The sequence below is a fragment of the Sylvia atricapilla genome, chromosome 6, assembly GCF_009819655.1.
Source record: "Sylvia atricapilla isolate bSylAtr1 chromosome 6, bSylAtr1.pri, whole genome shotgun sequence".
Classification (NCBI taxonomy): Eukaryota; Metazoa; Chordata; class Aves; order Passeriformes; family Sylviidae; genus Sylvia; species Sylvia atricapilla.
Window position 1 is genome coordinate 18,395,393 of NC_089145.1, and position 27,351 is coordinate 18,422,743.

A 27,351-nucleotide genomic window follows, 5' to 3' on the forward strand; every position below is an offset into this window, starting at 1 on the left:
ACTTCATTGTCAGCTGAGAGTGCTGTGAAAACAGCTGCCAAGAGCACAAGCAGCAGCACAGCCAAGGGGTTGTTTGAACAAAATAGGCTGGGGAGATTTTCCTGAATCTTACCCAACACAAATTTTGAGGGCAAAACTTCAGCAAGTAAAGTGTGCTGAGGAAAGAGATTGCTTTGGAAGTGAGATCACTTGGTTTTCAACATCAGGGTGCGTTTAGCAGTACTTTTGTATGGACTTCAGCTGCATGCCACTAGGTAATAGGTTAGAGCATCTCAGGATAAAGGGGTGGTCTGGGGAGTCTGCCTCCTTGGAAAGTTTTAAGTATAAGCCACAAAATTTACTCCATGTTTCCCGGGGTGGGGGGGAGGAGGGGGCAGAATTTTTGAGGGTCTCACTTTTATTGTATTTTAAGATTGCTATTAATTGGTTTGCCCTGAGCTGAAGGGGACTGAATGCCGATTTCCCCATTGTCCAGGAGCCACCTGTGTAAAGCATCTGTGCAAACAAGGTGCTGGGAACATCCCCACAGCACAGCTGGGAGTTGCACCCCGTTGAGATCCCTGCTTGGGATTGTGTTGAGCAGTTAGCAGGTGTCTGGCTTATGCTGCTCTACATCCACCAAGTCCAGAGATTTATCTTTATGTAGTGATTTCATGTTTCACCTTAATTGCAGGTGAGTCACTAACCACAGACCTAAGCATGTGGTCTTGAGCTCTGCCCCAGATGCTGAGATAAGAGCTGTCTGCTGGCTCCCTGCCATCTCTCAAGTAGGGAGATGAGCTTTACCTCACACTCAGCTCACTTCTTTTCTTCCTCGTTTAAGCAGCTAGGATAAAGTGCATTTTGATAGGACAAATCCAGGTAATAGTGCTTCTCCTTCCCTGCCTATGTAGTGAATTCCTGCCTTTAGGAAGTGCCTTCCTGCATAAAGAGTTAGTGTTGTAACTCTTGTCCTGATTCTCCCCAGTATTTTTGGGTTTTTATCGAAGTTGCCTGAGCCATTTCCACAAACACAAACTATGATCATCAGACTTGTAATTGCTTATCCTGGAAATGGGGAAATTCTGATGAACTTTGCACTCACTGTGGCATTTTATCTTTTGGTCTCTCTGGATCTGTTCACAGAGCTGAAGTTGGACACCAGATTCTGTGGAGTGAAAATTTCTGAAGTTGCATTGTTATTTATTTTCCTCTTTCAAGAGGTATTAGACTCTTGTATTGATTTCTTTGAGAGACTAGGAAGGGAAGGGAGAGGAAAGTAACATTACTTAAAAGAAGCTCTTGAGTTTTTTCTAAACCTTGAAGATTGGTATATTAAAAACAAATAAAACCCTTCAGGGATAATTTACATGGGTATGATATAATTACAAGAGTTGGAATTGAGTTACAACTCTATTTACAAGAGTCTTGGGGAATTTCTCATGGACATAGTAAGAATATTACACCAGGGCCAAATGAAACCACCACTATAAAAATCTTTGTGGGTTTTTAGCAGGTCCTTACAGGAAGATGAGTACTCATCAGAATCTTGATGCAGTTCCCACAGCCCTGGTATGTTTACATCCAGGTCTCCTCATCAGATACTGGCACAGCCTGTCTTTTTTGTTCTTATTTGAGTTACTGCACTTCTAGGTCTGAATTACTTTCTCAACAGAAACCAAGCCTTTTAGTGTAAGGCTGAGCACCAGAATGAGTCTTACCTCAGTGCATTCCTGCATACAAGGTGGAGATCTTTCTTTGCCATGGAATCATAGAATGGTTTAGCTCAGAAGGAACCTTTAAAGGTCATCTAGTTTTAACCCCCCTGCCATGGCAGAGACATCTTCAACTAGACCAGGTTGCTCAGAGCCTTGTCTAACCATGACCATGAAGGTTTCCAGGGATGGGGCAACCACCACCTCTCTGAGCAACCTATTCAAGTGTTTTACCACCCTCAGAATGAAAAATTTCTTCTTTATATCTAGTCTGGATCTACCATTTTTGGTTTGAAATCATTACTGCTTGTCCTATCTCAATGGTGCTTACGCTGCAGTGCCAGCTGAAGTAGGTTTTTCTTTGCAGTCCAATAGTCTCATAATAGCTCAGTTTAGGCATTTAAAAAACAAACAAACGAACAAACCCCAAATCATAAAGATGTGGGCTGGAGCCTTGGCTCTGGAAGTCTAGGTGTTTTCTGGCTTGTACCTTGAGACCCAGTTGTAAAGATTTGTCAACTTTGATGGATTGTGTCTAGCTACTTGTAAGCTTCAAAGAAGGAGAACAGTGGAAGTGTGAAATATGGGTTGCATGTGCAATTTTCTGAAGGGCTCTTCTGTAGTGGTGAATTGATCTGCAAATCTAAAGCAATTAGTATTTCTTCCCTTCTGGCTCTTTGACCTGGAGGTCACCAGCAGCAAGCACCCACTTGATTGTTTCTACCTCTACCCTGTTGTTCCTCTCTGGGCTAAAATCACCCTCCTGGAATGACTTCCCTTATTTTGCTTTTGAGGCCACAAGTGGTGGCCCATCTACTGCATTTCGTGTTGTAGTGTTGAAATAGTTAATAGTATGCTAAGGGAGAAAATGCAACACGTTTGGAAGTTTGCTTGCAGAATTCCCAATATAGCAATAGATGGGGTCCTACCAGGTTATCTAGAAGACATCTGCCTATGAAGTGTCAAGAACAACATTCTTGCTGCTGTGAAGCATATCTGATGCATATTGGGATTCAACCTGTTGTATGGCCTAAAACAGGAACATCCTGGAATTAAATTTAGATTAGATTAATTCTAAATGCCACCTCCCTTTTGTTTAATTGCTTGTACTAGAAGGATGTTGCTCTAGACAGAAGAGAAGAAAGGAAATAATGGAATACTTAAACATTTAAAGGAATAGTAGGAGAGAAGAGCTCTGCAATTGCAAATATGAGTTTGCAATATGCCATGTAGTGTCTAGAGAATTAAAGAGCATATGCAGAACTCTTTAGCAGGACCTTTAAAGCAGCTATTTCATGTTGTTGGAAAATGCTCAGGAAGGTCTGGAAATGGAGGTATCGTGAAGTTGGTTTCTCTGGATTTGTCTGGTGGCTGCTTATTTTTGGCATCAAAAAGGAAACCTGAGCCCTTCTCTGCTGAAGCTTTTCTGAGGGTTTTTTCCACTGTGGGTTCTCTGGTATGCAGTAAAGGCAAGTGTCCTTAGTTCAGCTGGGTGAGAGTTAATTTTCCTTTAAGTAACTGGTACCTTGCCGTGTTTTGGACTTAACGTGACAAAAGCGTTGAGAATACTCTGATATTTTACTTGTTGCAAGCCAGAGGCTGCTTGGTACTTAGTTGCCAGCTGGGGTTAAGCTGTGACAGCAAGTTCAGATTGCGACATCTCCCCAACCAGGGCAACTCCAGCTACCTCCTTTCCATGGCCTCTGAGTCTCATGAAACTTAATTTCCTTTGTTGTGCTTGGCTGAAGTTGGCCCTGGGTTCAAAAGCAATTTTTTTCATCTTGCACAAAGTATGGGCCTGTAAGACTGTGCTATTCTAGGAGAAACCAGGCTGAAGAACAGCAGAGCCTAAAGCTGCATTGATTCCTGCCTGCTGGAAGGACTAAGTAGTTCAGGGTTAGGGACTGCTTTGACTTTTTGGGCTTGCTGGATAGCTGGTTATTGTGGGGAAAGCTGGTTTTGGCTCTACAGCGTTTGGGGTCGATGTCCTTGTAGTCTCACATCCTTGGATCCTGTTTTTCTGTGCTGCTGCTGGGTTGGGTGATGTGTTTAGAGCAGCCCTGCCTTGGCTGAGAAATGCCAGCAGGTTGTGCTGCGGGGCTCCACAAGAGCTTGTCTGTTCAGCCTCCCTCTGGCAGGGAAACCCCAAAGGATCTGGGAAAAACTCTCCGCCTGATCCGGGGCTTCCTGGTTAGCCCTGGGTGATGTTCAACTTGTGCTTTGGCTGGATTTGTGTTTGTATTACGATGTTTGAAGGAGAGGTCCTTTGCAAGCACGCAGAACTGGCCCAGCATCCTGCTGGTCCAAATCAAAAGGGCTAAAGCTGTTTGGACTGGATTGTACAATCTGTTTGAAAAAGCAAACAAATAACTTGTCTTCATGAAAAGTGCTAAATAATTTTAACTCTTTCAAGCTGGGACAGGTGAAACCAATTACACTGTTTTCATGGACTTAGGCAACTTGTTCCTGTTCTTTACTGCAGATGATGTAGGCAAAGCTTGTGAGTATGAATACTGTTACATCTTTGACATAACTCATAATATTGAGGAACAGAAAAGAAAGGAGGGGGGATTTATTCAGCTGGAAAAAGCTCACCTTTAGAAGTGACTATCATGACTAGTTAAAACAAAAAAACCAATCAAGGTTTTACCCCATTCTAAAGCTGAAATTAACCTCTGCTCTCAGATCTTGAGATTAGTCACCGCTGCAGATTAAACACTGGGAATTTTCACAAGTACCTATGTTGCGATTTCTCACAAGTGCTGTACCCACAGTAGGCATTTTCCTGAGCAACTTTGTTCATCCTTTGTCACTGCAGTTAAGCTGAAGTCATCGGCTGACTGATGACCAGCATGGGCTATACCATGGGGCAGAAGTTTCCCTGCTCTTGCAAAACTGAAACCTTTTACTGCAGTTGGATGGGGATAGAGCATAGTGGCTGCCAGCTGGTCCTGCACCTTTGTGGCATCAGGCAGTGACAAGAATATCCTTTGGTGTGGCACCTTGTGTGATGGCAGGGAGCAGATGAGCCTGTAAAGTACCAGAAATGAGAGTGTGCTCAGGGAGGAAGCTTTGCTGATACTGGTGCACAGGGCAGTACTGTTAGGGAGCAGCTGAAATCCTTGCTGATGACTTTTACTGGAACTAGGTGAAGCTTGTTATGTGGGGAGGTGCTAATACGGTTGTTCAAGGGATGGGGGTAAATAGAAGCAACTTTGGATGAACTGTGTGCTTCTGACCAGTTCAGCCATGGGCACTTGCTGCTGGTAGAAGACAGCTCTAAACTGACTCCTCGTGCATGCAATCTGGTTAGTATTCCTGACAGAGAGCAGCAGCAGTGCTGTGTGGGCTACAGTCAGTGCCTAAAATTTCCAGGCAAAAAGCTATCTGATCTGCAGGAAAAAAAGCCAGCTGTCCTATCTCATTCTCCTGATTGCTGGGTCAAAGTGTACTGCAGAGATGTTGTTAGAGATCAAGGCAAGTTATTTTTAGCATTTTTTCTCCGATTTATTGAGTTTTACATTTAAACTGTATGTAAACTGAAGTAGTATTTGGATAAAGATCTTCAGAACACCATGAGCTTCCCTGCTAATGGCACCCTGGAGTGGGTCAATTTTCAATGGAGCTTTCCTTAGCTGGGGTTTAAGTCCCCAGCAGCTCTCAGAGGGCCATGCAGGTTCTGTGGTCCAGAACTGCTTTGGGAACTTTTGTGGAAAGTTTTATACTTTTCATCCTACTTCAGTCTGCAAGGAGAAATAGAGAGACTCTTCTGCTAGAAAGAGCAATCTCATACACCAGCAGTTGGTGACACACAGTGAACATCATCCCATTTGGAAGGGCATGGTGAGCTTCATGAGCACGGCCTCCATGCCTCTCCCGAATCACACACAGTCCTGGGGCCTGTTTATAGTCAAACATAAAACTTTTTCAGAAGATGATCTCACCTGTTGAAAATCACATCCATATGAATCAAAGCAGGAAGGGGAGCAGTGGCTGACAGGGATGGAGGGCTCCATGTGGGCAGCAGATGCACATGGCTTGCAGTGGGACAGCCCATGTGGTTTTTTCCAGCTGTGAGCCTTGGTTCTGCCATCAGTGTGGGAGAGGCTTGGTAGAGTGTACTTTTTGTTGAATGTTTGCAGTTTTGTTTGACAGCGGGAAATGGTGGAAAATGTTAGTGAGAGCTGTCAAGCCTTGTAATGATTTCCCAAGGGAAGGACTAGCATCCCTACAGGAGTTCAAATACTTACAGACTTAATGTAGTACAGGAAAAGTCCTGGCAATGAAAGGATGACCTGAGAACTCTTCTGTGGAGAAGTAATGAATGATGTGGGCTGGTGAGATCTGTGTGCACACTAAAGGTAAAGGAAGATCAGGCAGTCCTGAAGAACAGTCCTTCTATGACTGGACTATTGTTTTTCATGTTTCTGAGTGTATGTGATTGATGGCCAGATAAAAGCAAAATATACCTTTGAATGCATTTGTACAGAACTGTCTGCAGAGGGAATTAAAAGCCAGAACAGAAACATTCTTTGAGGTATGTGATGTTTGTGCTCAAGTCAATTGTCTCCCCATTGAGTTGCTGGCTGAAAACACTGGGCTGAGCAGATCCATGTGGCAGAGTCACAGAGCTGGTTTCTGGCCACAGGGTAAAGGTTTGTTGCATTACCATGTCCTTTTCTTAACTTAGCTTTGGAGCTATTCTGATGCCTGTCACTAAGGAGAGAGTGCTGCAGAGTGAGGTGAGGTTGCCTCCTGTCCCCACTGTGGTGTGTGAATGCCCGCTGTGCCTGTTCCTTCCCACCCTCAATGTGTGCATTCATGTGGGCATGTCTTGGTCTAGGAATTGTCCCACAACAACTTTGAAGTATATATTCTTCACCTATTGCCAACACAGATGTCACAGCTCTTTTAAAAGGAAAATGCAACATCTCTCCTGTTTAAAAAACAACAACAACAAAAAAGAAGTCTGAGATGTCTCCTCCACATCTCTGAATCTGGCTCTTGTCCTGAACTGTGAGGTTGAATATTCCTTCATGTCTTGCCATTTCCTGCCAAAAATGGCCAGCAAGGTGCCAGAGGGAGGCTAATTCTTATTCTGAGATTTATTATACTACAAATCCCCATTTAGCACTGTTAATTCTAAGCTCCACTTATCAAATGACCATGTACCTTTTTGCAGGACTGCCATGTGGTATCTGTTTGTTCTCGCTCCATGGTTTTCCTGGTCATTCCAGTGGGTTGAGGAGGCCATAATGTAGATGAGGCTAATAATAAACCTGCACTAAAAGCAGCTGCATTTTGGAGGAAGTTTAAACCCCAAAGCAGGCAGGACAGTTAAAACCTCAATGTGCTCTTTAATTGAAACCTGTGCTGGAGCTGACCTGACTGCCTTGTGATACTGTGTGGGCTGGGTGGGGATGCAGCCTGTGTTGTTAACCTACTGCTATAATATTTACACAGATAATTTTAGCCTCTGACATTGAGAAAATGATTTTCTGTACAACCTTTTGGCTTGGGCCACCTATGTACTCTGGGAGAGAGGAAATTGCATGAGTGCTGGCATGAGTCCTTTTGCAAGTTTCCCATGCTCCTGACAGGTAAACAGTTATTGGGTAGGAGACAGCAATACCACTAGGGGGAAGGTGCATTTTAAATCACTTTACCTTATCTTTTGTTCATCTAGCTAGAACAGCCTTGTTGAAGACTTTTTTCCAGTGCAGATCCCTCTTGTTGGGTACTTATGTAGGCTTCACAAGAGACCTTTAGCAGCTGGCTTTGAATTGCACTGGAGCTGAGTTAGGGTGTGGGACAGAGAGCAACCTGTGCTGCAAGCTGAGGTGGGGTTGAGGCGCCAAGGCAGGTCAGTGGATGCTTTTTTTTTTTTTTTTTTTTTTTTTTTTTTTTTTTTTTTTTTTTTTTAAGGTTTCCAACATGCCTGGCCAATACATTTTAGCTACAGCTGTCACTTACTGGGAAGTGCTGCAGCATCACCTTTTTGAGCCAGCAAAACTCAGGGAGAAAGGAGTGTCTTCAGAGAAAGGCCCTGCTAGTAAGGTCTGTGGGCTGCTTTGCTGCAACAGCTCAGGCAAATAAAGACTTTGGCTGCTGATTTCATTGGGACCTCCTGAGGTGCCTCCTTATTCATTGGATTTGGACCACAAGCTGAAGCAGGAGCTTTCTGGAGCACAGCTGCTGCTCAGCCCCCAGCAGGGGTGAGCCGTGGCTGCCCTACCCCAGCACAGCTGCTTTGTGTTACTGGGGCCTGATAACAACTTCCTCTTCCCCGTGTGTGTGTGTGTGCTGGTGGCCTGGCACTTGTGGGGCCAGAGCTACTGGCTGTCCTTGGCACTGCTTTCCAGGCAATCAGTGTGTGCACGCAGCAGAAGGGCAGTCACTAACATTCTAACTTTGTTGTCAGGGAAGGTTTCGTTCTGTTGACTCAGAAGAGAAGGGGCTAGAGAACTGAAAGCAAGCTGAGGGGTGGCTGTTCTTGCTCTGTGGCTCATCACTTTATCCACCAGAGTCAGGGAGGGCAGAAAAAGGGAGTGTTCAGCAAGCTGTGTAGAAGAAGTAGGGAGCAGGAGGAAGAGGAGGCAGGTACTTGAGGCTTTGTGTCAAGCACCCCATCAGTTGAATTTTGGCTGCCTGCTCAGGGAGAGTGCTCCTTGCATGGACAGGCTGATGAAGAGCACCAGGTTCCCTTGCATGTGAGACTGGCTGGAGATGTGGGTGTGGACAGCTGGCAAAGCAGGAGCTGTGGGGTGGGTGAGAGCATGGAGGGGCGAGTGTCTGAAAAGGGGTGACAAGTGAATTCCAATGACAAGAGCCAGCCTTGCTGCTCATGCCCTGAAACACCTTACTGGCGGGGTCTGTCCTCCATCCTTCTGTGGCTGTCACACAAAGGCCAGAGGTATTTTACATCTGGGGAAAAAGGAGTAAGAGATCCTTAATGTTGCACTTCCCAGATTAGCTGGCACAGAATTGTGCTACAAAGCATTTACTCTTCAAGTGCATAAAAAGAAAAGCTGACCAACCCACCCTGTAAAATATGGGGTTTATTATTTGATGTTTAATATTTTAAATGTTTAAATATTTAATGTTTATTAATATTATGTTTAAAATATTTTGGCCATGCTTCCCATTGCATTAGAAGCATACATATGATGAGATGCTGCCATGGCTTAAAGGGCTTGTGACCTGTACAGCCTAGACAGCTTTGGGGTACAACAGAGAAAGGGTGTGGAGAAGTGGCAACCAACTTAGGGAGGCAGAGGAGGAGAGTGGTGAAGTAAAGAGAAGTGGCTGGGCCTCTCATTTCCAGTTTCCTGCTTCCCAGTCCATTCCTGACTATACAGCTTCCCCTGTTTTAACACAAGAAGGATCTGGGGTAAGGGGGGAAGGAAACAGAAGTTGTCCTGCTCTGGAGGTAGTGTCAGCCCCTCATTGCAGCTTTCCACAAGGCACTGGCTCCCTGTCAGAGATGTCAACCCCAAACAAAGTTGTTCAGGATGTTTTCTCAGTGTGCTGTGCCACAGCAGTCCATGTTTGCTATAAAGCTGAACAGACCACTCAGGGTGGCTTGGAAGAGAAGCAAAGTGCCTGCCAGGAAACAAACCTTTATTTATTGCCAGGCCAGGTGAAAGTGTGTACGGGGCTGCAGTGCTTTTGCATGTAAGAAACAATGGATATTTCACACTGCAGGAGAGAAAACATGCTACCAAGGCCTAGTATGCCTTGAAAGGACAAGAGATGGTCTGCTGAGTACAAGGACCTAAAATCCATGGATTTTTATAAAGATCTGTTTCTAACCTTTTCTGGAGTGGGGGTAGCCATCACAAAACCAGGGGACTTTTCACTGTCTGATATCCCCTCTCCTTCTGCTAGCTGGGTAAGAGACTTGTGTTGAACCTGTGGCTTCATGCTGCTGTTCTGCCAGCTACAGGCCCTTTTTGAGGTGTCACCTCATCAGGTGTTTGTTCCCAGGTGTTGCTGCCTCATCTGCAGTGCACTGATTCAGCTATTTCTGCTGCTCTACTCTGTATTGAATTAGCAGCAGGATTTTTTGGGGGTAGGTGTTAATTGCTTTTCTACTTTTTCAAACCAAAATCAGGAACAGGTTTTTTTTCCAGCATCATCTTCCCCTCTTCAGGAGCTGGATGCAATATTTCCTTCACCTTCCTCTGACCTCGAGAGCAGGCTCCAAAAAATGTCTTTTCTAGCATTCAAGGGCCATGACCTCTATCACCATTGCTGCTATTGAGTGGTTATTGCCTAAGACACTCTTCTCTGGATTTGTTCCTGGATTTTAAGTAGCAGATTCTGGGTAGGTTAGCTCAGTAGGCATTGATGTGATTCAGTTAATTTGAGATATGTTTTCACTGGAAAAGTAACAAGTGCATCTGTGAGCCAACTTTAAGGTTCCCTTTTCTCGGTGAAGTGAGGGATTGCTCAAGACAAGGTGACAGAATATTTATTTTAACTTTTAAATCATGGCAACAGTTGTATTTTTCCCCGCCTACTCACTGTCTTTAAACTAAAAAACAGCTGAACTAAACTTTCCAGAAAGTTTTCTGGTAAAAACCAGAAGGGCAAAATTCCACCTGAAAAGGTTGAAGTTGCTTACAACTGAAAGGAGCCACTTGGGAATAGAAGTGAGAGTTGTCCATATGTGCTTCTCTTCTAATATTAACAGTAATGAGAGTTCTAGATGGTCAAGGAGTGTTTTATAGGTACTTCAGGTACCTAAGAAGATGCCAAAAATCTGTCATGTTGACAGGCCTTAACAGTATAAGACAGCATTGCACAACAGCTCTTCAGAAGTGGAGAAAACAGCTTTCTGGTGAAAATTGAATTAAGTAAAGGGAATTGTAATCACTGCAGCTGGAATATGGCCTGACCAGTAGGATTTTTAAAACTTTGCTTGCTGTGAGCTCTGTCAAAAGTGGTCTATTCTCTACTTTGCATCTTACACAGAAAAGAAGTCTCTGAGAGCAAAGATTAGCTGGCAGTGTGCAAAGGTACAGAGTTCAACCTGGGAAGGGAATCATCAAGTAAAATTCAAATGCCACCTTTGGCAGCACAAGTTATTTTATTGGCAGCTGTTTATTCAAGTGTTGACTCAGCCTAGCTTTTGAGATCTAACAAGATTGAGAGCCCTAAGGGCTTATGGCCATGGGCATTAATAAAGCAATCTAATTAAGAGATAATTAAGTCACATTTATTAAATTCCTAATTAAGCAGCCAACTGTAAATTTGTTAAGTAAGGAATGCTCAGTTGGGATTATTCACTTTCCACACCCTAGCAAAAGGTTAAAATGGGGGGAAAAGAACTCAAAAAAATCCTCCCCCTTCTGGAATATGATTTATAGTTTAGGTGTGGTGCTTGTGGAGGAAGCAAAGACTAAACATCTCTGCCCTGCTGAAGTAGAGGGGGGAGCAATTCCAGAAAGTTTCCCTCCTCCTAGCTGTGATAGCACTGTGGGAATGGATGTATCTGCAATGGTGCTGCTTCTTGGGATGAATAGAAATGCAAATCTGAAGATGAGAAGGGATTTCTGTCTGCCTCCCTTGGTGTTGGGTTAAACTGAGCTCTGTTGTGAACTCATGGCCTCAAGTCTTAACTAAGACCACAACCTGAGCTTTTCTAGGATATAGTATCTGAACAGAAAAAAACCCAAAAAAACCCCAAAAACCAATGTAGAGAAATAAGAGATTTTTCTACTCCTGTTTCACAGATTAGGAAGAACAGGATGTAAGAAGAACTGATGACATACCTAAGATGAATTAGGGAGACCATAACTGGAGGAACACTCAACTGAAGGCCTCTGAGCAACCTCCCTTAAACAGCATGTGCTACCTCTGTACTGAGAGGCCTGGCTTATCCTCCATGTGTGACAGTTCTCTGCTCTAACTTTCCACTGGGTTCAGCCCTTCTTTGCAGGAATCCCAAACAGGCCAGCTTTTCTCTGCCTTAATTCAACAACAACAACAACAACAAAACCCATCTAAATTGAAGTTTAGGGCCTTGGGAATCCAGAAGAGAAATGTGCCAGTATTATCTCAGGGCTTTTGTTGCTGCTGCAGAGGGGAGGATGACGGGAGAGGGCTCCAGCAGTGCCCATGAACCTTGCACAGAGCTGGCGAGGGCTGGGCTTGGCCACACCTTGGGGAGTGGAGGGGAGGCAGCAGCGTTTGGCCTGAGGCTCTGGGGCAGACTTCTAGGTGGAGCCTCATAACCTTCCTTTCCTGCTCCTCCTAGCTACTGACAGCAGTCTTGGGAGCTGTTCTGGGTTATTAATTTGCCTCCCAAAATGTGCTTCTTTCCTCAAGACTCTTTTGGACCACAGCACTAAGATAAATGTCTTGCCACAAGGTTTAGTTTCCCTCTGGTTTATATTTGAAGGGGTGGACACACTCCTAGCTGTAGACAGCTGGTGTGTTTGGACTCATCATAGGCATCTCTGAGATTTAGTTTCTCTTGCTTCTCTGTCTGGTTCAAGCTCCTCAGTTTTCCAGAAGAAGATGACAAAAATGCTGATGGAGTTACAGGAATGGTTAATAGTCTAGGGCACTGGCAGATGTCCAAGTTTACCAACTGCTAAACTGTGGCTCAGGGCAGTAAATTCCAGTTCCAAGCTATTTAAACACCTGGCCTGTCTGGGAGCTGTTTCTTTCAGCAGTCAGTCAGGAATATGAGATTTCCAGATCAAATGAGGATTATTTTCTTTCTTGCACTCACCATGGCTGGAGATCATATCCCAGACTAGCACTGAAGGGTAAAAGTGCATGTATGCACACAGCAATAACCAGTTTATGAATAGTTTTGTCCCTTCTGCCTTTCCTGGTGCTTCTGTCTTTGCCTCCTACTGTGCTATGGATTCCTCAGTCTATAACAGGACCTATAGCTTTAATGATATTTTCAGGCAGAGCCGAGTCTGCTCCTTGCTGTCCCGAGTCCAATAAACTACAGCCATCAAGTTTCAGGCTTTCTTTGGCTTGCCTAATTTTGAGAGGCCCCTTTCTTCTCAGAGGCTGGGGTTTAGGGACAGCAATAACTTCAAGGAGCTCCAAGACTCTCAAACTCTTAACAGCTCATAACAGAGCCAGTGCTGTGGATGGGCTTGTGTAAAGCAGGCTGAGCTCACAAACACAGGGATTTAGATCAAGTTTCCAGTTAGTTCTATCATTTTTTTGTGTCTTTTGCCCTTCACCTTTACAGAGCGTACACATCAAAGGGAACTGGCCATGCTGATTTTTTCACCTTCCCTGGTTTGGCAGTCTCAAAGAAGATCTAGGTTGCAAGGTGAGCTGTGAAGATGATGGTTGGTCTCAATGATTTTAAAGGTCTTTTCCAAACTGAGCAATTCTATCGTTTAATGATTAAATCCCAGGGATGGAACAGAAGCACTATGGTGTGGACACAGTTTATGCTGCTTCATCAGTTGCGTCTAGTGCAGCTCATCTTCAGACCTTCTCTAAGGAAAGCAGGTCTGGTCAGATGGGCTGGGTGAGGGACAGAACATGGAATTAGGGACTGAGACTACAAAGTGGGTGAATGCAGACAAAGGAGGATGTTTTCTTTTGTCCTGTCCTTTTCCCCTTTCAACTAGCAGGCTCATCTCTCAGAGCAGTATTTTCGTGAGCAAAATGATCTTGCCTCCTCTGTTGAGCTAGGTCCATGGTTTTGTAGGAAGGGATGGTCTTGGGCAGCAGGCAGGGCTGTCTTTGAAACACCAGGAATGCTATCCAACACTGAAACCTCCTTTCCCAACAACCTGAATTTGCTGATGTGAATTTGCACTTGAGGAGGCTGAGGGATTCTTGTCACTTTTGTAAATTTATATTCACAAACACATACTAAGAACATTCTGTCCCACCCTTCCTTCTTATTTTTTTTTCCTTTTTCTGTTAGCTTTGCTTTCTCCATATGAATTCTGGTTTCTAATGATACTCTTTCTGGTTACTAAGACTCCTTTTCTCTACACCCTTCCTCATGCCTCTTTCATGGCCTAAGCCATAAATATTTGCCTGCCACAAGTGATCAATGCCAGATTTGTTGTGTGGGCAGGATTAACAGTGAGGGATAACAAAATTGAAGCAAATTGATGCTTCACTAAAAATAGACCTGCTGCAGAAGGTAGAAACTGTTTCCTTATGTTGAAGCTAAAGGGTAATTAATAGAGCAATTGGGATGAATTTGGGAAATGATTCTTGGTGAACCACATCCTTCCTGCACTCAGTAAAGGAGGCAGAGGATGATACAGATTTGCACCAAGCACAGTAGTGGTGAGAGGGTCTTTGTCTGTAGCCATTAATAACTAAAGCTGCCTGACATTAGGCTTTGTTGTAAGTGGCCAGAGCACCACTGCCCACGGCAATTTTTGACATCTTCCTTTCTGGATGAGCAGGAATCTAGGTGGATCTCAGCCTCAAGTAGAGATGGCAGATCGTGCAGAGAGAGGGAGCGTGACAAGGTTTCTTGCTTGCTTGTCTGCTTTACATTCTGGATCCAGCCCTGAGACTTAATCCAGCTATTTAATTGCACATAATTTAATCTGTTGTCCTGTAAATCATGTCCTCTCCTGTAAACTGTCTGACCAAGATGATGTTTTCATCCTTTTAATACAACAGATTATAGCAGCCAATTCCCAAGGCAGCACCTGTTTTTTCATTATAGCTAATAGATAATTACCTACAAGCACCACTGTTGCCAACATGCCTCCAGGAAACCTGTGCCAGAAATGAGACATTTCCGATGTTGGGAAACTGGAAGTGGCTGAAGGACAGGGAGAATGTCCACTTGAGTCTGGTGCATATTTCTTTGAAGGCAATTTGCAGTGAGAGCAAGGGAGAAATGATGATATAAAAAGTCCTGGGATAAAGTTAAAAATGTGCACTCCTCTGCTAGTCAGGTTACTGCGGCAGGGTACGGCATCTGGAACCCCAACATAGGACAGACCTGCAGGAGTGGGTCCAGAGGAAGGCCACAAAAATGGCTGGAGTGCCAGAAAAATGACCTGAGGGCTGGAGCACCTCTCCTGTGAGAGTTGGGATTGTTCAGCCTGGAGAAGAGAAGGCTCCAGGGAGACCTGATTGTGGCCTTTCAATATTAAAAGAGAGCTTATAAGAGAGATGAGGACAGACTGTTTAGCCGGGCCTGTTGCAATAGGACAAGGAGAAGTGGTTTTAAACTAAAAGAGGGTAGGTTTAAATTAGATAGTAGGAAAAAATTCTTTACTCTAAAGGTGGTGAGACCCTGGAGGAGGTTGCTCAGAGAAGCCCCACCCCAGGCAGTGTTCAAGGTCAGGTTGGATGTGGCTTTGAGCAACCTGGTGTAATGGAAGGTGACCCTGCACATGACAGACGTGTTCAATCTAGATGATTTTTAAGGTTCTCCCAAACAATTCTAAGATTTTAGTATGTGACAACTTGTGTTTATTATATCCCTGTCACTGGTAATGGCGGGAATCCCTCTATTTTGAGACATAGGTTCATCTAAATTATTGTCATATCCCTTCTTAATCTTCCATTAAACAGCTTAGAGGAAAGTTGTATCCCACTGAAAGCGGTAGGTGAACCAATCGCTACTTGAATAATTAATTTCCTATGATGATTCCAGTGATGCCCACTAATGACAAATTAGGCAGAGGACTTGGAACAAGGGTAGCAGTTGAATGTCTGCAAATTCAGTGGCTCTCCTGGGTGGGCAGAAGTGAGGAGCACAGGTTTGTGCCCTGAGCAGGGAGGAGACTGGCAGGACTCAGCTGTGACACTGCCCCAGGATCTGTTTTGCCAAACAAACACGATGTGGGTTGGCCAGCCCAGCACATGTGCTAGACAGATGCTCAGCCTACACACAACTCTCAACTAGCAGCAAAGCAATATTTTTTTGCCTGGTGGGCATGAAACAGGGGAGGTGAAGGATTTTTAACTGTGAAAGTATCTCAGCGAGGACTGGACATACATTACTGGAAAAAGAGTTGTATCAATTCTGCTCTTATCAGAGCAGCTTATCATCATCAGTGCAGATTTCCCTCCTCTCCTGCTGCTGAGTCTTTATCAAATGGGGTAAAGTAATTCTTTGGAACCTTCTCCCAAAGCTTTAGAAATGCCAATGTAATAAAATGTATCATTTTCTGAGGGGAACTCTGACTCCCCTTGTGTATTGCCTCCTCTATACTTTGCATTCTTTAGTCTTTGCTAATTTCATTCTTGGCATCTTGAATCCATGGGAGTCCTAGACATGTGGGCTGGAAAAGACTTGATAAATCATGCAATTCTTCCTATGAGCAGAGGTTGGATCAACATGCCTGGACCACCCTGTAGACCTTATCAAGACATCTTGACAATGATTTGTCTACACCTGTTCCCGAAGATCCTACATGAAGAGGATTCCATATCTGTTACTACTATAACAGTTAACAAACTTTATAATTAAGAAATTTTATTGGAATTATTAACTGAAGTCCTGCTTTTTATAGATGTAGCCTTTCATATTCTTCTCCAGGCAGACAACAACTTGGACAATGCAATTTAGTTTCAAAAGTTCATAGTTACTGTGTTTTACCATATAGTCCTAATTTTCTTTTTGTAAGGCAAAACAAGTGTGTCCTTTCTAACTTTTTTCTTGGTCATAATTCTTAAACTACCAATATTGTTCATTTTCTTTTAACTAGATCACATTTTGAGTGAGAGAGGTTAAAACTCTGCTAAGGTAAAGATCTGTAATTGTAGAAAGCCCTTTAATACCAACTCAGACAAAATAGTGGTGGGTGTCATATGTCCAGTAATGAATAGGGAAAATTAAAAAGCTGGGATATGCTTCCTTCATAAGGCACACTCAGCTTTCAGCAATCAGTGGTTTAAAAACTTCCTGAACTGGAGGTTGCATTTCTATCATCACATTTAATAGACCCTGATGGGCTAATTCAATTGACTGGAAAAGAGATTAGACAAATTTTATGGTTAATCTTCAAAGCATCTGGTGACACTGAGTTCCTCGATTTACGTGCTATGCACAAGAAAAACATATTTCCCACAGCTTGTCTCAGATGTGTTTGCCTGGCAGCTTAACCACTGCTCCCACCCCTTTTATCCCTCATCAGCTCTTGCATTCTGAGAAACAGCAAGTGTCCTCCATATCATGCATGTTTGCATAGACCTGTGGCAGCAGTGGCTTCCTTCTAGAAACACAAGTATATCACTCCCGAAGTCCTAGAATAAAATGGACCTTCTCTAGAAAAACTATGATAGTTGGTCAGCACTCCTGGCTCTTGTCTAACAAGATATGCAACCAAAAGTTTGCTTTGGTGTTGTCCACTCCAGCTTGGAGTTGTCCTGTATCTTTGTTTGTTGGAACAGAAGCAGCAGCCTGTTTCCACTAAGGATCTAAACAGGTTGATTTCATCTGTGGCAGGGAATGAGAGTACACTTTTGGACAGTTACTGCACATTCCTGTCACATGGACCATGAACTTAGAGAAGTTATTACTGGCTCCACTAGGCGAGACCAAGAAGCTCTTTCATCTGCTTTGCTTCATGGTTCAAGAGTAAGTAAATATTAAATGCTGGTCCCTGGCCAAATCAGTCTGCTAATTCTTCACCTTAACAGCTCCATCCAACTAAACAAAGAAGATGCTCACTTAAGGATCAAAGCTTTCATCTGAAAATTTAAGGATGAGTAGATGTGCTGGGAAATATGACCCATAACAATTAAAACAACAATTGGAAATCTTTGATTTCTTGAAATCTTAGGAAGGAGGTAATGCAAAAATTTGATTTTTAGTAGTGTGCTGTAAATCACTTAAATCCTTCTTTGCAGGGTCTCACTACCAGGAGCCAGTGACTGCTTGGCATATGGGCTGTTGGTTCCAGCAGCTGGCTGGGAGTTGAAAGATAATCTGTCTCCTGGTAGCATGCTCAGCCTTGGTGTCCCTGTGCTATGCTGTGCCACTACAGGAAGATGGAGAGAAAATTTCTTGGTGGATCTCATTTTGGCTCTCCTGCTTGTCTGCAAGCTTTCCAGGCCACTGCTGTAGGCTGAGGACTGCCTCTTCATGGTGCTCCAAGGATGCAGGGGTTCTGCTGCTGCAGGTATTGCATGTCTGCATGTATTTGCGCATGTCAAGTTCTAAAACCTAAAACTATTACAGCTCCACAATGTCCTCAGCAAAGGTTACCATAATCTCTTGCCTCTCTTCCAAGTATGACCTGAATTAATGGGTTTGGGTGTGACCATATAACCTCTAGCACTTTGTCAAAGAGAGTTCTTGCATCTCAACAAAGCAGCATGGCTGTCGGTGAGAAAAATGTAATAACCCCTTTTCTTCCTGAAAATAGTGGGTCTTTCCTGTTCTTTATGTGTGTTTTATCATTCACTCTTACTTGAATGTATTTAATACATAGAGTTTTCCAAAACAGCAGGATGGCAAGACCTGGGGCTCTGTGGGATTGTGGCTGGACTGAAGTGACCTGCAAGGTTTAATGCTGCTCTGGAGGAAGTGCTACAGCATTCTGTGCCAAACCAAGTCCTGCTACTTGGACTGTTTTTGGAAGAGCATAGTAAATATATTCATGGGGTTCATGAGGTTTTAGAAAAGAGGTTGCACTTTTTTTTTTAATTCATGAGAGTAACGAAAGATCAAGAAGCATATTATGATTATAGTTTGAAATCACCAAAACTGTCTTTTTTTCTTCCCTGTCTTGACTATTCATGACCCTATCTAAAACTTCTTTCCTGCACAGAAGTATCCCACGCACTTTCTTCCCAAAAGAGATCCACCCTGATTGTCCTGCTTCAGTAATGTTACAGGTCTGCTTTGGTAAAAAAGGAATTGCTGTACAGACATCTCTATAGATATCAGGAGAACGTTTTTCTTCTCTTCCTTTTCCTACTTATTCTCCCTAGCTTACTTAGGGAAATTACAAGGAATCTTCCAGAGAGCACCACTGGGTGCTGGAGCTGGTAAGTGTAGGGTGGTGTAGAAATCATACAGTGGCCCTGCATCTATACTAAAGGGTAATAAAGTTGTGTGTAAGGCAGGAAATCATAGACCAAATATTGGCAACCACATCCTATGTAGATTTTGCCGAGATTGGCTTTGATTACCAACTGGTGGCCAGAAGCTGTCTCTGATTCAGTTCTTCCCTAAGGCCACCCACCTGGTGCCTCAGAGGCACTGGAGCAGCCAGACTGGTTGTGGCCACAGCAATGCTCTAGCCAAAGGTCAAGTGAGCATCTCCTGCCAACACAGAATGGGCTGATTCCTTCTTATTGGTAGATTTGTATTAGGTAAGAATTTCGGAATGCTGTGTGTGTGTGCTGTGGTACTGAAGAGTCGGGTATACTGATTTACCTTTTTCTGCTGGAAGAGTGCAGGTATCTGGGCTTGCCTGTAGTTTGTGAAAATCTATTGTGAGGGTAAGTAGGAGCAAGTGTTTCCAAACTTTCCCTCTGGGGACTGTGGCCAAGAAACTCATCAGCTCACTGCAGTAAATTGGCCAAGGGCCTCACTGGGAGGAGGAATTTGAGACGGTTGTGGATGTGGCTGGGATTGCCCTACTTAACAAAAATATAGCTGTAGGTACAAGCTCTGAAGAGTCCCATGAAGGCTGGTGTTTGCTGTGAATGGCCTCTAGGTACTCTGGTGAGATGGAGCTTCCTGGGATAGCTGAGTGATGTCCTGATCATCTGGAGCAAGGAGGAGGTGGCAGGGGATTGATCTCTCCATGGCATGTAATCTACCATGCTTCCTATGTAGCAAAGTAGCTGGAATGAGAAGGAGAACCAGGTAGGAATTCAAGGCAGAAAAACTTGCTTTTTGGCAGTCAGGCTGACAGAAGACTTTCCTTTCTAAGCCTCAAGAATTTCAGCATTATGGAAATCGTTGCCTGAAGATAGCTTGAAGGAGGGCAAGCCTTGTGGTGATAGTCTTAATACATCCTGGCTGTTTAAGAAATAACGTTCTTAAAGGTCTGATGGGAGAAGAGGCTGCTTTTTGACCTTCCTCTGCTTGGATTTGATTTCAGACTTTCCCTTGCTTGTTTGTATAACATTGGAGCAAACTTTGATAACTGAAATTGCTGGCCTGGAGCTCAAACTATTGGCAAAAAAGTACAGGAAAGAAAGTATGGTGCTACTACTTTCTCCTAGTGAAAGAAGGTGACCACTCCTTCTCCTTATCACTGAGGCCATTGGTAGCGCAGATTGCCCTTGTTCTTGTAACAAAGATTGCTGGGTAGGAGAGAACTGAGCAGCAAAAGGCAGATAAGACCTCAGGAGCAATTTGCAGGAGCATGTATTAAAGCTCAGGCCAGACTGAGGGGTGAGCACAGCCTGCATAAGAAACCTTCTTGGCAAAGGGCTGCACAGACTGTGCCAGTATACACCCCTGTGCTCCCTTCACCATTTCTAGACTGCAGCCTGTGACTGGTGGAGTTGGATCCTGCTCATGAGAGGCTTCTGCTGATCTCCATCACTAACCTCATCCTTGGCAGTGACTGAGAAGAGCTGGAGGGGGGGAGGAAGAGGAGCAGAATGGTGGTGTGGGTACCACTCATCATCCATGGAAAGATAACCCACTGGGTATCCTAGGACCTGACTGAAACCCTTCTGTTGTAGCCGAGGGCTCTGTGGGACTAGTTCACTCAAAGATCACTGTAGTACTTAAAGCCACTTCATTGCAACAGCACACACTGACAGGTATTGCTAGTGCCTGAACTCATTCTGTATGCCTTGGCCATGTCACTGGCCACATAAAGTGTTTTTTCCTCTTGTGAGTAGCAAGATTTACAGATGATCACTCGGGGGGTTTACAGAGTCATTCAGGTCCTTGCATGTTTGTCTTCAAGATTTTCAGAGTGCAGTCTACAAAAATCAATTTAATTGCTTTTGCGTGTGCAAAGGCCAAATTCAAGACCTGACTTCTTGCAGTCAAACCAAAGGGGTAAAATGTTCATTGGTTCACAGGACACCCTTTTATTTCTGTTGAAACCAAAGCTGAATTACCCAGACTGCTTCAACTTGCAGAACTAGGCCTGAAATATCCAAAGTCCAGGCTTTCCCTCTGAATTTTGCAATACTAGTTTCCAAAAGAGCTATCAGAAAACAGAATGCAAAGTAAAATGCATGAGAGAAGTGTTCACCTGTCTGTTTTTAAACACCTGCTGAGAAGGTCTAGTACAGTTCAGAAGAATTCTTGTTGTGTCATGATGATTTTCCTATCTCTACTTCAAACCACCCTCTGCAGTTTTTTTCGGAGAAGGGAGAATGTCCTACTCTGCTCCACAGAAGCTACTTATAGCAATGTTCATGGTGCTGGAGAGCTGTCAACTTTGCTAAGTGGTGAGGCAGGGGAGAAGCAGAGAGTTGAGATAAGAATAGTAAGTGAAATCTTAAATTTGACAGGCCTGTCAAGGAGGAAATTACAGCTTGGAGGAGGAAAAGTGGTTGTGTTTTGAATTTTCTGTAGTAAATATAAAGTCTGGGGGTTTTGGCGGTGAGGAGGCAGTTCCACCAGGAATGTGTAAAGCTTTGTTTTGGACATGCCTGCCACAGCTGTTTTTCATTATAAAAGAGCAAGAGGAGGACTTGGTGACAAGGAAACCTTGTTTACTATGGTAGAGCTGGTGTAGAAGGTGCAGGAAGGCAGGCGGAGATGAGTATGGAGGGAGCCTGGAGGACACTGGAAATCTCTTAAGTCCAGGGGGCACCTGCATGAATTTGGCATAAGGTTACCTTTTCTTCCCCATCTCCACTGAAATAGCAAGTTGCTGACCTCACCTGGCAGTAACTGCAGTGCAATTCCCAGCTGTGCCAGGGGCTGGGCATTTGTTTTTCATGGGCTGTGTTTAAGAATGTGATGCTTGCTTTTTAAATTTTCTTCTAAATTTTGCTCTCAGGCCAGCTTGAATTTGTACTGTGGAAGAAGTGCTAGTATTTATGGCTCCTCTGCTGGGTTTCCATCAAGATTTCTCGCAGAGGGAGTGAGGGTAAAAGGGGAGGTGAGGGGCATGCAGGAGGACTCTGTAAGTTCCAATCTAGAAACGTGCCAGCACACAGGCAGCATCATCACCTGCTGCTCACAGGAGGCAGAGGTGTGAAATAATGTGTCCAGGGCCAGGCAACAGGCTGCTGTCAAAGCATGAGCACTGCAGCCAGGTCTCAGCCCTTCCTGCTGGACTCTGCGCTCCTCTGGATAAGCTGTCCTACTCATTCCCTGCTCCTTCACGTGGAGCATCAGCTTCTTTTTCTGAAGGATGTGTTCATGTAAACTGAATACAATTTGCAATGAAAACAGAAGACAGATACACCATCATCCTTTTCTTCCCCCCCAGAGAACTGAGAAGGTTTGGTCCTGTACCAGTAATACCAGTGATGAGTTTAGGAGAGGGTCAGGGGCACCAGAAATTACAGTACTGCAGTCAGAGGATGCTCTTGGTGCATTGTCCTAGTTTTGGAACAAAGCTGTCTAGCAAGGCTGAGACATTCTCTAACTGTGCTGTGCATTTCCTCCTGGATGGGACATCTTGGATGAGCTGTTGTGCAGCTGCTTCACTGGATTTCAGTGGTGACCCAGATTTGAGCCACCCTCACCTCAGCAAGCCTGGGCTGCTTAGGCTGTTGGAAGGACCTTCCCCAGGGGAAAAGGGGACACTTCCCTGTGCCCAAGTTAGTGGAGTGGGGTCAGCAATCCTGATGTTATGAATGCAAAGCATTCATGGCTCACATTTCCCAGATGTTACCCCCAGGACCAATCTGTCTATCCTTAGTGCACTCAGATGTTTAAGATATTCAGCCCTTTATTTTGATACTTCTCTGACTTCCAGTCTAATTTAAATTAGACTGCTCTCAAGAAAGAATGCTGAAGCACTTCTGAACATTGTTTGTTCAACTCTTAGCTAGTGGTTTGTAAGATATTTAGCTTGTGGCTGCCTGGGCAGGCATCAGAATGAATTTGCTCTCCTATGGATCAGCTAGAGCCTTCAGTGCCTAATAAGAGAGAAGATCTGATATGAAAAGTTACCTAGACATGGGAGTCCAGTAAAGGGTCTTGACCAGTAGAGATTCTCTGGTATCTAAGAAGAGTTTCGGTCCTGCCTCTCCCTTCCTCTTTATGGGACTACTAGGCCTCTATGTCTTTGAACTCGTGCAAATTTGGTATGTCTGAACCATCACTTCTTCTGTCAAGACTGACAGTCTTAAAAGATTTCAGGAGTAATGAGAAAATTATGGGCAGCAGACAGGCACAGGTAGAGCCCTGTCATGTAAATTGAACATATGGTTCTGTTTCTGAGCACTTACGGCCATTTAAGAGGGCCATGATGTTTCTAGGATTGTTTGTACGATATATCAGGATGTTTTACTTTTCCTAATTTTCCTCCGATTTAGACAGAAGGGGTGAATGACTTTTGCCAGTTCTTGAAGTGACACTCTTAGCAGTGATAATAGCCCAACATACAGGGACAATCATGTTATTGATGAGCTCGGTCTTTGAATACAAAGCTGTTTGCTCCCACCTCTTCCAAAATGAATTGTGCCCACGATTTCTAAGTTCCGCCAAAATCCTTTTGAATACTTTCTTATTATTACAGAGCAAATGAAGGAGAGTTCCTACTGCAGAAATAAGGTCAGAGCCAAAAGCTGTTCTGCTCGCTGTGGACATGCTGGTGAGATAATGGGGAGCAGAGTAGCCAGTGGCTAAGCCAGGGCAGTGCCAGAAAACCAGCCTGATGCGCACCCCTCCTACCAGGGGTCTGGTGTTGGATCCTTATGGTGCCATCACGGTGCCAAGAGCCTGGGTCAGGGGAGCCATGGAGCCAAAGTAAATATTTTAGCAAAGGCTGATGAGCACAGACTGCCTCTGTAACACCATGGGTTTCTCAGAAATTTGAGTGCTAAGGCCTTTAGCTTTTTTCATTTCTGCAATAACAAAAAAATCTGCCCAGGTGACCTCTTTCTTTCCTCTCTCTTTTCCCCCATCCCTCCTCTTTCAACCTTTCTTGTTTTTCCCCCTAGGTCTCAAATCACCATTATTAATCACTTACAAGAGCTAAAAATAAAGGTGAGAAATGGGAACAAGTATTCTACTTTTCACATTCAGATTCACCTTGGGCTGGAGCACAAGGTAAGCAATGGGCTTTGTGTCCTTGCTCTTGCAAATAGTGCAGAGGATGTGCCAGCCACAGTGGCAGAGGAGAAGATGGTGATAAAGCACTGCTCAGTTGACCCTGGATGTTGCTTCTCTAGATCTCTCTTCCTTTTGGCTCCCCAGCCTGAAATACTTGTAAAGAAGAGGAGGTCTGGCTTTTGCTTCCCAGTCAGCTGAAATGCCACAGGATGTGGCTTCTCATTTTTGCCTCTCTAGTCCTCAAACAAAACCTTCATGTTCCAAATGCAGGCACTTCAGAGAGGAGGTACAGGCAGATCTCCCTATGCTTGCTTCTCTGTTTTCCCCCTTTGACCAAGCAGCCCTACACTGGGCTCTTTTCACAGCTTCTAGCTTAAGTTAACTGCCACAGATTTGCCCATCACTTGCCTTCTTTTAATTTCAAATTATTCACAGAATAAGACATACCTTTTAGTTCAAACCCCAGGAGTCCTCATATTTTATAGTAAGTAGATACATGGTCATATGTACAGCCTGCAGTTTTTAGATATCTGGAAATAAACATTTGGCTTTTCTCTATGCCAAGCTGCCTAATAATCTGTTACAGCCTACACCTACTAATACTCTTAGAATACTCTCATACTCTCAGGTACAAAGCTGTTGCCCCTTTATAGATGCTTTTTTCCTGGCATGCCTTCTTGAGGCTGATTGATTTCTTTCTCTCTCTCTTTTTTTTTTTTTTTTTTTTTTTGAGTAGCCACTTTAAACTTTCCACTCTGGCTTTTTATTGCCCAATTGCTAAGAATCTTATTTCCTGTTGTGTGTTTTCTCCTTATTGCCAATTGGTTTTGGGTACTTCCTGAGTTATGGTGTCTTCTCACAATAGCAGCAGATGTCAGCATGGTTTGTCTTGTGGCACAGACTGCATAAAACAAAACAGTATTGCCCACAGTGCCCATTCCTGTGAGCTGGCAGTGCATCATGAAATTCCTTTACTCCATAAAAGGCCAAGACAGGCTGATTTTCATGTGAGGAACTGATGGATCTTGTGTGTACCTGTTCTGGTAGAATCGAGTGCATTTCAGGCTTTGCAGCAAGATGAATTCCCACCCTTTTATAGGTGGGAAAACCAAAGCACATGAAAAAGTTATTCAGCAGATCAGGTGCTGACCTGAGATTACAACCAGAATATAAGTCTCCAACCTCTCAGACCTGTGGCTTCTCCTTTCCCTGAGTGCAGAGGGTTTATGCACAAGCATGATTAAAAATGCCGAAAAACTATGCCTTGACTAGGCTATTTCATGGCAGCTAATGTTGGCATCTGTTGATTTTTTTTCCAAGGCTCACACAGCAACTGGGGAGAAAAATAGAAAGAACTGGAATGTGTAACATTGTAATGTTATTCCTCATATAAACCTCAGGCCTCCATCTTGCTGTGATTTGATGCCTGTACTTTGAGCTATTTACCAAGGGCATGGAGAGTAGGTTATTCTTTTCCTCTTTACAGCAGCTAATATTGTTCTCATCTCTCCTCTCAGTCCTCCTTCCTTTAGGCTGCCAGTGCTGATGAACATGGCAGTTACTGATGCAGTTTTTACAATAATACCCAAATTACTGTGTAATATTTTCATCCAGAGCATATTTTTCCTAGTTTGTTTTTGCCAAGGTCACACAAAACACTGTTAAAGCTCTCGGCAGAGTCAATGTATGTGGTTTTTTTGTGCTTGTCTGGTCTCCATACAAGGTCTTTGTCATAGAAAGAAACGCACTTCCTTGGATCTGTTTGTGACAGATATGGGCAGGATTTTAACTACCTCCTAAATACTGGGTAGGTGCTCCAACATGTCAGTTTTGTTAGTTTTGTTTTCTCTCAGAGTTGAAGTTTAACAAAGCAACCCATAACTCTGACTCCTCCCTTTCCCCTTTTCTAAGATGGTCCTTTTTACAACTCTTCTGGAAGCATCCTGGTCCTGCTCAAGCTTCAGACACCACTTTTGATGGCTCTGAGGAGTCTTCTAAATTCCTCTGGATTCACTTCATCCAACTAAAAACTATATAGCTTATCTCTTTTGTTCTTTATGAATTCTACCTGAGGTTAAATATTACTGATATCACTGGTATTAATTTTGTTGACTTCCTGATCTGTAGTGGTTTTTTAACAGACACTGAAGCAAAAATTCACGAAACACTTCCTTGCTTAGTGACGTTTAATAAAAGCTTCCAATGCCTCTTAATAGATCTGTTCATCACTTGTTTTCCTTTTACTAATATTGTACAAATGCAAGCCTTAGCATTTTTCTCTGTCTTTTCTCTGTTAGTTGTATGTTACTTTCCATCACGGCCTCTCTGATTTTCATCTCTATACATCTGTACAATCATTGCTTGTAATTTTTATCTTTTTCCAGAATCTACATGCTTCCTCTCTGTGGAGGAGATTGCTGAAGAACCATAAGATTCAGTATCTTTGTCCATGCCACTTCTGCATTAGGACAGTTTGTGAGTTAGGTGTGCTTTGTTTAAGGACTGGAGGCTCCTGTGGAGTTTTTCCTCACGCTGAATTTTTTTTTCATTTAATTACATATTCAACAACTTATTTTGCTCTTCCCACTTTTTCTTCTCTGAAGACTCTAAGATTTTATGGTTTGCTCCTTCTCTACCAATTTTCTTCCTTGGTTTTCTGTTTCAATGCATTTCACTACTGTCAGCATAAAATACTCCTCTGAGTGATTTCAGAGATTTTGCATCTACAGTATTGCTTCTTGCATATGGCTGAACAACCTGTGGAGCAGCCTGTGCTCTTGTCTCATCTCATTCCTTGCTTCCCCTGATTACTACAGGTAACCACTGTCATGTTTCAGTTTGGCTAAATATTCATAATTTGGTTTCTAAATTGTTTTCTTTTGGCCTGAATTTACCCCAGCCATCTCTGCCCTCTCTGTCAGATCTTATTCCAATTTACCAGCCACACTGGGGAGTTAAAATGCTTGTTTCACAAACTCCCTCAGGGAAGAAGACTCAGACGTGGTGGATGTGTGTGTGGTGGAGGGTTGTGAAAATCAGTATAGCAAAGTTAACTTCAAGGACAGATTGTTTCTGAAGTGATGTCAGTAAACTGAAGATAGAGCTGATAGAAGTTTCTTGTAAAGATCCCATTTTGCTCGAGTGAAGAGGATGAAGACTTTAACTCAATCACATTCTCCTTTTCAGCAAAGTGTTCTGCTGCACTGGCTGAAACAGTTGTTTTCATCTCATAGAAGTCCAACAAGTAATGAAACTTTAATCCTTCTGTTTCCTAAGCAGAACATAATGTGTTCTTTATTTTAATTGGATTGAGGCCATGCTGATACTTCATTAGTACAACTATGAGCCTTACATAAATTCTTGTGCATAAGTTCTGATCTCCAGAGTGATGTTTCAGCTTTATGTTCCTGTGCCTGTGTGTGCCTATTGTATTATTCTGTCAAAAATCCTGTCTAATATGTATTTGTGTTATGCAAATATTGTATTTTTGACATGTACTTTTGTTATCAGAAGAAGATGGGGGGAGGA

General features: G+C 43.5%; 1 protein-coding gene across 1 annotated transcript in view; it reads right to left on the minus strand.

The window, feature by feature from the left end:
• Nucleotides 1-27,351, minus strand: part of APIP (APAF1 interacting protein) — a 529,312-nt gene that overhangs the window by 29,410 nt on the left and 472,551 nt on the right. The window lies entirely within an intron of this gene.